The sequence below is a fragment of the Mastomys coucha genome, unplaced genomic scaffold, assembly GCF_008632895.1.
Source record: "Mastomys coucha isolate ucsf_1 unplaced genomic scaffold, UCSF_Mcou_1 pScaffold20, whole genome shotgun sequence".
Taxonomy (NCBI): Eukaryota; Metazoa; Chordata; class Mammalia; order Rodentia; family Muridae; genus Mastomys; species Mastomys coucha.
Genome location: NW_022196903.1, coordinates 136,519,843 through 136,529,134, shown reverse-complemented (window position 1 = coordinate 136,529,134; position 9,292 = coordinate 136,519,843).

Here is a 9,292-nt window from a genome sequence, read left to right as displayed (position 1 = left end):
TTACATTGGGATTCCACATGCACACAGCTCAACAAGGAAAGCGAAGGGAGAAAGAACTAGAAAGCTAAGCTCAGGCAGTGGGGGGAAGGGGGCGTCCAGAAGAGGCAGACCTGCTCAAGGATGTGATATGATGTGTATCCCAGCCCCACTCTATCTGGAGTTAGTTAGTTGTGTAGACAGGTTATTTCGGAGGTTAAATATTTATTTTTAGTTAATTGTGTGTATGTGTGTGTGTGTGTGTGTGTGCATGTGTACATACACACATGAGCGCAGGTGCCCTTGGAGGCCAGAGGTGTGGGGTCAAGGGAGCTGAAATTTCTTGACACTGGTGCTGGAAATCACATTCCGTCTCTGGAAGAACAAGAAAGTCTGTTAACTACAGAGCCATCTCTCCAGCCTAAGACAGGTCTTTGAAAGAGCAAATGAAGCTAGGCGTGGCGAAACACTCTTCGGATTCCTCAGGGACCCTAGCTCAGCCTGCTTACTAGTGCTGCTTTATTTTAGAATAAATAGAGTAAATTAATTTAAAATAAACAAATAAAATTTGGGAAATAAAAAACATAGAACAATTATAGTTTTGAAATACATGGATAGACTAAATAGGACTTAAGCCTAAGTAATGCTTTTCAGTTCTTTCCATTGGAAATACACCCAGAACACAGAATACAACAGACGGCAAATGTGCAAGAACATCTGGAAGACACAGGATAAAATAAGGGGGTCTTAAATGGGGTCTCAGTAGGAGGTTCAAAGGGGCAACCGCTGGGAGATGGCTCGGGAACAGGCAGGAAAGATGGCTCCATGGGTGAAATACTTGCCTCCCAAGGACCAGGACCTGAATCAGTTCACCAGAACCCACATAAAAAGGCTGAGATGAGATAGGTATGGTGATGCAGGGCTTTGATTTCAGCATGCAGGAGGCAGAAGCAGTCAGCTCTCTGTCAGTCTGAAGCCAGCCTGGGCTAACAGTGAATTCCAGGCTAATCAGGGTTACAGGTGTAAGACCACATCCAGAAACAAGATAATCAAGCCAGTGCTAGGGAAGTGAAGAGAGGTGAATCCTTGGGGTTCCGTAGTGTCAGCTCAGCTGACTTGGCAAGTGCCAGTGAGAGATTTGATTTCAAGAGAAGGTGGAAAACATCTGAAGAACAGCGTCTAAGGTTGTTCTCTGGCCTCCGTGAACACACGCACACATATGTACATGCACCCTACTCGCATGCACCCCCACACAAACACAGTGCAATACGTAGGTGATGTCAACATTCTTGAAAACTTTCAGGAAGTAGCGGGTTCTGTTCTACTTTTTTTCTAATCCACGAAGAAGGACTGTGAGTCTTCTACAAAGAGCAAAGACTATACCCAAAGCAGCATGAGTCAATTAGAAGTACTGAGACCGCCCCATCGTGCTTAGAAAACTTCCTTCAAAAATCAAGATCAATTGTTCACAAGACATAATTGAATACATTAAATAAAAGTTCACCATAAAAGAACAATCTAGCTCAGGAGTGTAAAAATAGCTCGACATTTCTAATCTAGCAATTTATTTGACTTAACTGGACAAAAAAAGAGTTACTTAAACATGTGCATTTTGTATAATTTAATTCACTATCACTGACTAAACAATAAAGAAGCATAAAGTATACTGTGTGAAAATATAAGGATCTTGCTCTGAAAGATTTTACTAAAATCACAAGAAGGAAACTACACTGGTCACTTCTGTTATTACTTATCATTGCTTAGAACTAATAAAAAATTGCATTTCAAGCAAAGAAAAAAATAAAAATAATAAATAAAGCATGCTTTGTGAAATTCATAATTTTTCTTGACAATGCTATTCATAGATATGGTGGTCGGTTTTAAGCCCTATGTATTTTACCAGAGAGGGAGCAGTGATGTTCGAAGCCTCCAAAGGAGATGACAGAATTGAGTTTTTTAGCACAGTACTGAGATTCGAACCTATGGCCTTCCCGAATGCTAGGCAACTGCTCCACCACTGAGCTATACTCCCAGTACCATCCCCACCAATCTTTCTCTCTCTAAGGCTCTGTGAGCTTAATCAGTACTTCACCTGCAACTTTCATATTTATCCGTTTATTTTGGAAATAAAAGAGAAGATCCCCTTCAAATGCATAGAAAATTTATGTGGGTTAGCAGAGGTTATTCCTTTTGTTCTCACAGTAAATAAAATATTATGATATTTTTAGCTAGAAACAAATTCCAAGTATTTAATTCCAGTATGAACCTGTTTAGGAAAAAAAAAAACTGACCCTATGAAAACTTTTTTGGCTCAGATACACTTTACTGCAAGTAACACCACTGGTTTAGTGACAGACAAGAAAACTCCTGCCTTCCTCTGCCTTAAGTCTAAAAGTACCTTTAAATTTTTCAGATTTTAAAAACAAAAACAACAAACAAACAACTAGATACAATAAGACCAGGCACATGTCACATCAAGGCTGCACAAGGTGTCCCAGTAGGAGGAAAAGGGTCCCCCATAAGGAGGCAAAAGAGAAGCCAGGTCCCCCTGTGAGGATTCCCACAGAGACACCAAGCTACTCATCTACAGCATGTATGTGAAGGACTTAGGTCAAACCTACAGGCTCGTTGATCTCTAGGAGCCCCCATGAGTCATAGCCAGTTGGTTCTGTGGGCTACGTTCTTATAGTGTCCTTGATCTCTCTGTCTCCTCAGATCCTTTCTCCCCCTCCTCCACAGGACTACCCAAGCTCTACCTGTTTGACTGAGACTCTGCATCTACACCCATCAGTTGCTGGCTGAAGTCTCCCTGGTCTCTTTAATAGCAATTCTGCTAGGCTCCTGTCCCAGAACATTTTACAGGCAGGAAAAACTGTAGGATGAAGGTTTTGTGGCTGCATTGGTGTCCCAATCCCTCCACTTGAGGCCTCACCTGGTTACAGAAGATGGTTGGTTCAGGTTCCCTGTCCCACATTACTAGGAGTCTTTGGTAAGGTCACTCTCATAGAATCCATGGACTTTCCACTACACTAAGTTCACAGATGAACTCCACATCTGACAGAGGGCTAATTTCCAAAAATATATAAGTAACTCAAGAAACAAGACATCAATAAAATTATCCAGTTAAAAATGGGGACATATCTGAACAGAATTCTCAACAACAAAAAATCTCAAATGGCTGAAAACAAAGAAATGTTCAATCTCCTTAGTCACAAGAGAAGTGAAAGTCAAAACAACTTTGAGATTCCATCTTACACCTGTCAGATGGCTAAAATAAAACACAGAAGTAACAGCTCATGCTGGCGAAGACAGGGAGCAAGGGAGACACTCCTTCCCTGCTGGTGAGAGAGCAAACTTATACAGGCATTATACAGCAGTTGCTTAGAAAACTGGGAATCAATCTGCCTCAAAATCCAGCTATACCACTTCTGGGCATATATCCAAAAGATGTTCCACCAGCCCACAAGAATACTTACTCAACTATGTTCATGGCAGCTCTAATCATCATAGCCAGAAACTATAAACAGCCTAGATGTCCCTCAACTGAAAATGGATAAAGAAAACACATTCATAAAATGGAGTATTACTCGAACATTAAAAACAAATGGATGGAACTAGAAAATTTCATCCTGAGTGAGGTAACCCAGGCCCAGAAAAACAACTATGGTATGCACTCACTTATAAGTGAATATTAGATGTAAAGTAAAAGGCAATCAATCATGTTATAGTCCACGGGCCCAGAGACTAAGTAACAAGGAGGGTGGAAGGGGATGCACGGGTCTCCCTGGGAAGGGGATCAGGATAGATTTTGCAAGTGGACTGGGGGCAGGTGGGGTTGGGAAGAGGCCTGATCAGACAGGGAAGGCTGGGGGGAGGTGTTGTGAGGGAAGAATAATCGGAATTGGGAGACATTTCAGGGGTGAGGTGGAAAATTTTCAACTTTTATAATCCCTTCTGCAGCTGGCAGTTTTTGAAAGGTGGCAGTAAGCAACCACTCAACAAAGGGTTCTGGGAAATGTCAGGTTTTTCTTTCCAAGCACTGAATGAGTCACTGGGTTTGCAAAGCACAGGGACCTCTGAAAGCACAGGATAGAGAAGAACATCTTTGGAAATCTCTGCCTGTCTATCTTTGTGTGTGTTATCTGTCTCTGCCACTCTGTCTCTGTCTCTGTCTCTCTCTCTCTCCCTCTTTCCCTCTCTTTCTCTGTCTCTCTCTCTGTCTCTGTCTGCCAGCCTATCAGTCTCTGTCTTTGTGTGTCTGTCTCTGTCTCTCTGTCCACTCTGTCTCTGTCTCTGTGTGTGTGTGTGTGTATATGTGTGTCTGTCTGCCTGTCTGTGTGTGTGTGTGTGTGTCTTTGTGTATGTCTGTCTCTGTCCTCTCTGTCTCTCTGTCTCTCTTGTTTCAGTCTCTCTCTGTCTCTCTGTCCCTCTCCCTCTCCCTCTCTCTCTCCCCAACTTCAGGTCCTGAACCAACAGCTAACAACATCTGTTCCTCACGTCTGACAACATCTGTTCCCTACGTCTGACAACATCTGTTCTTCATGTCTAACAATATCTATTCCTCATGTCTAACAACATCTGTTCCTCACATCTAACAACATCTATTCCTCACGTCTAACAACATCTGTTCCTCACATCTAACAACATCTGTTCCTCACCTCTAACAACATCTGTTCCTCACCTCTAACAACATCTGTTCCTCACATCTAACAACGTCTAACAACATCTGTTCCTCACATCTAACAACATCTGTTCCTCACCTCTAACAACATCTGTTCCTCACATCTAACAGCATCTGTTCCTCATGTCTTGAGGATGGGGGTTGTCAGCTTCATTCAGAACTAGCATTTTGTAGCCTTGGTGTGGAAAAGGTTCCCAGATACTCTCTCCTTTGTAGACGAAGCCACTTTTCTCTTGGTAACACTCATGATTCCAATAAAACAAACATAGGCTCTCTGAGTTACTGTTACAGCAGTAGTGTTTGGGTTGGTTCCCTTTCAGTATCTGGTATCAGTCAGATTTAAGAGCTAAACAAGCACAAATATGACTACTGATTTTATCCCATACGCTGAAGATTAGTAAGGTCTCAGAGTTAACACTCAGCTCTGATAATGATATGGAGACATTACTTTAGGTTAGGAAGAGAGCTGGGTAGTAAGTAAGGTGATCTAGGAACTATATCTCCCCTCTTCCTATGATCACCTCTTGCTCTAATTTCTGGGTCAAAACCAACCCTCACATATTAGTAAGAGCTCCTAATGAGTGCATATCACAGGTAGGCACCATCCTAGGCCCTGTACATAACTTGTTCTGCCTTTGAATATGTCCATCTTCTTCTGTTCCTATAGCAAAACACCTATGATTCAATAGTTTGTAAGGAGAGGAGGTTTATTTGACTTTATTTGGTTTAGCGACTGAAAGGAGGAGCTCAAGTGTCCTTCCTGTCCTCATTTGTGGAGAGGACCTCATGGAAGGGAGTATCATGTGCCAGAAATCACATGGAACATGAAGCCGATGACTCAGGTGTAACAACCTGCTCTCTTGGGAACTAACTTACTCCTCAAGATCAGCCTATGTCTGCCAGCAAATGGATGGATGTAGTACTCACAAGGTGAAATTATTTCCAGTCCTGCAGAGGAAGAACTAGAGTGATGAGATAATTCAGCAGGAAAGGGCACCTGTCCTCAAACCTGATGGCACAAGTTCAATCCCCAGGACCCATGTGGTGGAGGAACCCCAAAGTTTTCCTCAACTTTCACACTCATGCATGGCAGGTGTGCCCAGTCCCTACACACATGCAAAATAGTAGTCTAAGTTTTTATGAAGAATGGCATTGTGTCATTTGTAAGAAAATGGATGGAACTGGAAGATCATCATACTGAGTAAAATAAAACAGAGTCAAGAAAACAAATATCACCTGCTCTCTCACTCAGAGGACAGGGATGTAGAGAGAGGGCAATGTGGTGAAAGCATATGAGAGACATGAGTGAATACATCATTGTGAGACTCATCTCTTTGTACAATGAATATACACTCATAAAAGTTTTAAGAAAAACGACCAACATTAATATCTTCTGAGGGCTATGTCTTCATGACTTACCCACCTCTGAAAATTTCCATCCTCCCAGAGCCTAGGGAGATGACTCAGTTGGCAAACCTGCAATGCAGATTGTGTTAGGCGCCCCCTTGTCCAGATAAAAAGCCAGGTTGCAATCATGGTGCGAGGAAGCAGAGACTGAAGGATCCTTGCACTTTGCTAATCAGCTAGTCTAGCCTAATCAGTGAGCTCCAGACCAATGAGAGATGAATCTCAAAAAAACTGAGGTGATTCGAGTCCAAGAAACAACACCTGAAATGAACTTCTGATCTGCACTCACATGCATGCCCCGGTACTTGTGCACCTGCACACACACAACATATGCACAACACCTACACACACACAAAGCATTTCATATCTCTCACACTGTCACATATGAGGCCAGGTTTGGGGCCTAGAAACTCTTGCAGAACACATTCAGACTGAATCCAAACCATAGCACTTTCTTCAGAAGTCTGAGGCTTCTCGAATCGCTGGGATAATGTGTTTTTGTTTCATCTTATTGGTAGAATTTATGCCTTCTCATTAAAGACATTTTAATTTGTGGTCAAGGATTTTATTTGTGTTCTATCTTTGCCCAGCAAAACCTCAGAGGAGCATAAAACCACTTTCCCAGGCATGTCATGCAGCTGGACCATGGACAGAGAAACCATCCCTCAGAAAGAGTGCACAGTGGGAAAAAGCCTGACACGAGAATGGACATTCTGAGCTTGCTGCAGCTTTCCACACTCACTAAGCAGGTTAGTTTAGGTGGGTTATTTTACTGTGCTCTAAACTTGTAAATAACACCAGGAAGAAAACCCAGTTCTCACTGGGTGGTTGTCACAGCCTAGTCACTGTCAGACCCTCGATCCTTACTCATGAGGTAAGTGAAGGGCTGGATGGACCACTGATTTATCCTACCTCTTCTTCTCCATCCTTCCTCCTTGATTAATTACACTGCTAGTGTTGATAGTCTTCAAGCATGTCAAGCTACGTTTTATGTAAAGCCTACCAAGGAGTCTTTGGGTTCCCTGAATTTTGCTCACTTCGATATGGATGCTGGGGGTGGGGTATCCATATGTACAAGGTCTGCTTCACATATCTTCCTCAGGTGGAGCTCACATTGTTTTTATTGAGAACCAGTCACTTGCTGGTCTGAAGATCTCAGATCAGGGTAGATTAGGCTAGCTGGCCAGCGAACCCAGGGATTCTTACCTCTGCAGTGCTAGGATTACATATACTAGGATTACATATATGCCCGCACAGCTGTGCTTTTTACATGAGTTCCCGAGACTGAATTTTAGTCTTCTTAGTCGAAGGCCAACATACTGACTGACCCAGGTTGATTGTTCATAAACACTCATGTTTCATAATATGTAATCTACTTTTTTCCTGCTTGATAGGAAAGAACAGAGTTTGTTTTATCCACTTAGATGCAAATAAAGGGGGTTGGGTCAACAAGTTGAAGTGTTCAAGTGAGGACTCCTCATTCCCACTTGGGAGTAAGAAGAAAGCGATCACAAGTGGGAAGGGACCCTGGAGGGAAAGAGGACAGGATGGGGAGTGGTGGGGAGAGGGGAACCTGATATGGTATTGGGTCAGGGAAAAGGACTGAAGCCCTCAGGGCCAGCAGAGAAAATGGAAACTGGCAACCTCAGGAGGAAGGAGGTTGGGGGGACCCTCCAGAATGCACCAGAGACCTGGGAGGTAAGAGATGCTCAGGAACCAAAGGGAGGGACCTTAGATGAATTGCCTGACAGTAGGGAGCGGGAAGTTATAGAGCCCACCTCCAGCAGGAAGATAGGGTGTCAAGTGAGGGAGGAGGTTGCCATCCCACAGTCAAAATTCTGACCCATAATTGCTCCTGTCTGAAAGAATTACAGGGATGGAAATGGAGAGGAGCCTGATGGAAAGAAGATCCAGCGACAGGCCCAAAGAGGGATCCAGCTCAAGGCCTGACACTATTACTGAGGCTATGGAGCACTCACAAAAAAGTGACCTTGCACTCCGAAAGACCCAACAAGCAACTGAAAGAGTCAGAGACAGATAGTTGCACCCAACTAATGAACAGAAGCAGCTGACCCCTGTGGTTGAATTAGGGAAAGACTGAAAGAAGCTGAGGAGAAGGGTAACCCTGAAGGAGGACCAGCAGTCTCAATTAATCTGGACCCCCGAGATCCTCAAACATTGAACCACCAAACAGACAGCATACACCAGCTGATATGAAGCCCCCAACACACATACAGTAGAGGACTGCTGGGTCTGTGTTCATTCAGAGATGATGCACCTAACCCTCAAGAGACCAGAGGCCCCAGGGAATTTAGAGGTCAGGTGGGATGGGGGTGGGGACATCCACATAGAGACAGGGGGTGGGGGGGATGTATGGGATGTGAAGCAGTAGGAGGGTGGACAGGGGAGGGTTGGGGTGGATAAAATATGGAGTGTAAAATTAATTAATTAATTAATCCCTTTTAAAAAAATTAATTAATTAATTTTCATTAACCACCTCCCATCATGGCTTTCTGACTCACACTCCATCTTGAGTTGAATGTACAAGTTGGAGGTAAGTTCTTTTAATTTGCAATTCTGATGGATCGCTTTGACAAGATAAATGACCTAATTAAAAGAAAGAATACTTATTATATATGTGTATACACCACACATACACACCTAACCCAAAAAGAAATTTTCTGAACTCCTTATTATATATGTGTAAACACCACATACACACACACGCACCTAGCTCAAAAAGAAGTATTTTCTGAACTCCATGAAACAGATAACTGTGAAGAGTTAAACTGTCATTTTCAAGTGATGATAACACCCTGAAAGTGAGTTTCTAACATGCTGTTTTGATTACTAGTTTATGTAATGTTGTATTAAGCTGATTCCAAAGCAATATGTTCCCAAGAGGTTTAGATGAGGAATGAATAAAGAAGCACACCAAGAAATTAGGCCAACCGTCATCCCTGCTGTTGACGTGAGTGCTCCAACTGTCATCTGGAAGAGTTTCTAAATCCTGATGCCTAAGAGTTGAAAACTCACAAGTCAAGTCAAAAAGTCATCAGACACAAAGGCCCCACCCTGCATCTCAGAAGTCCTTCCAGGGCTCTCCAGTCTCCATCTGGTAATCAGAATAACTGACAGTTGAGAAAGACAGCAGCCTGTCTCTCTGTCTCTGTCTCTGTCTCTGTCTCTGTCTCTCTCTGTCTCTCTGTCTCTGTCTCTGTCTCTCTC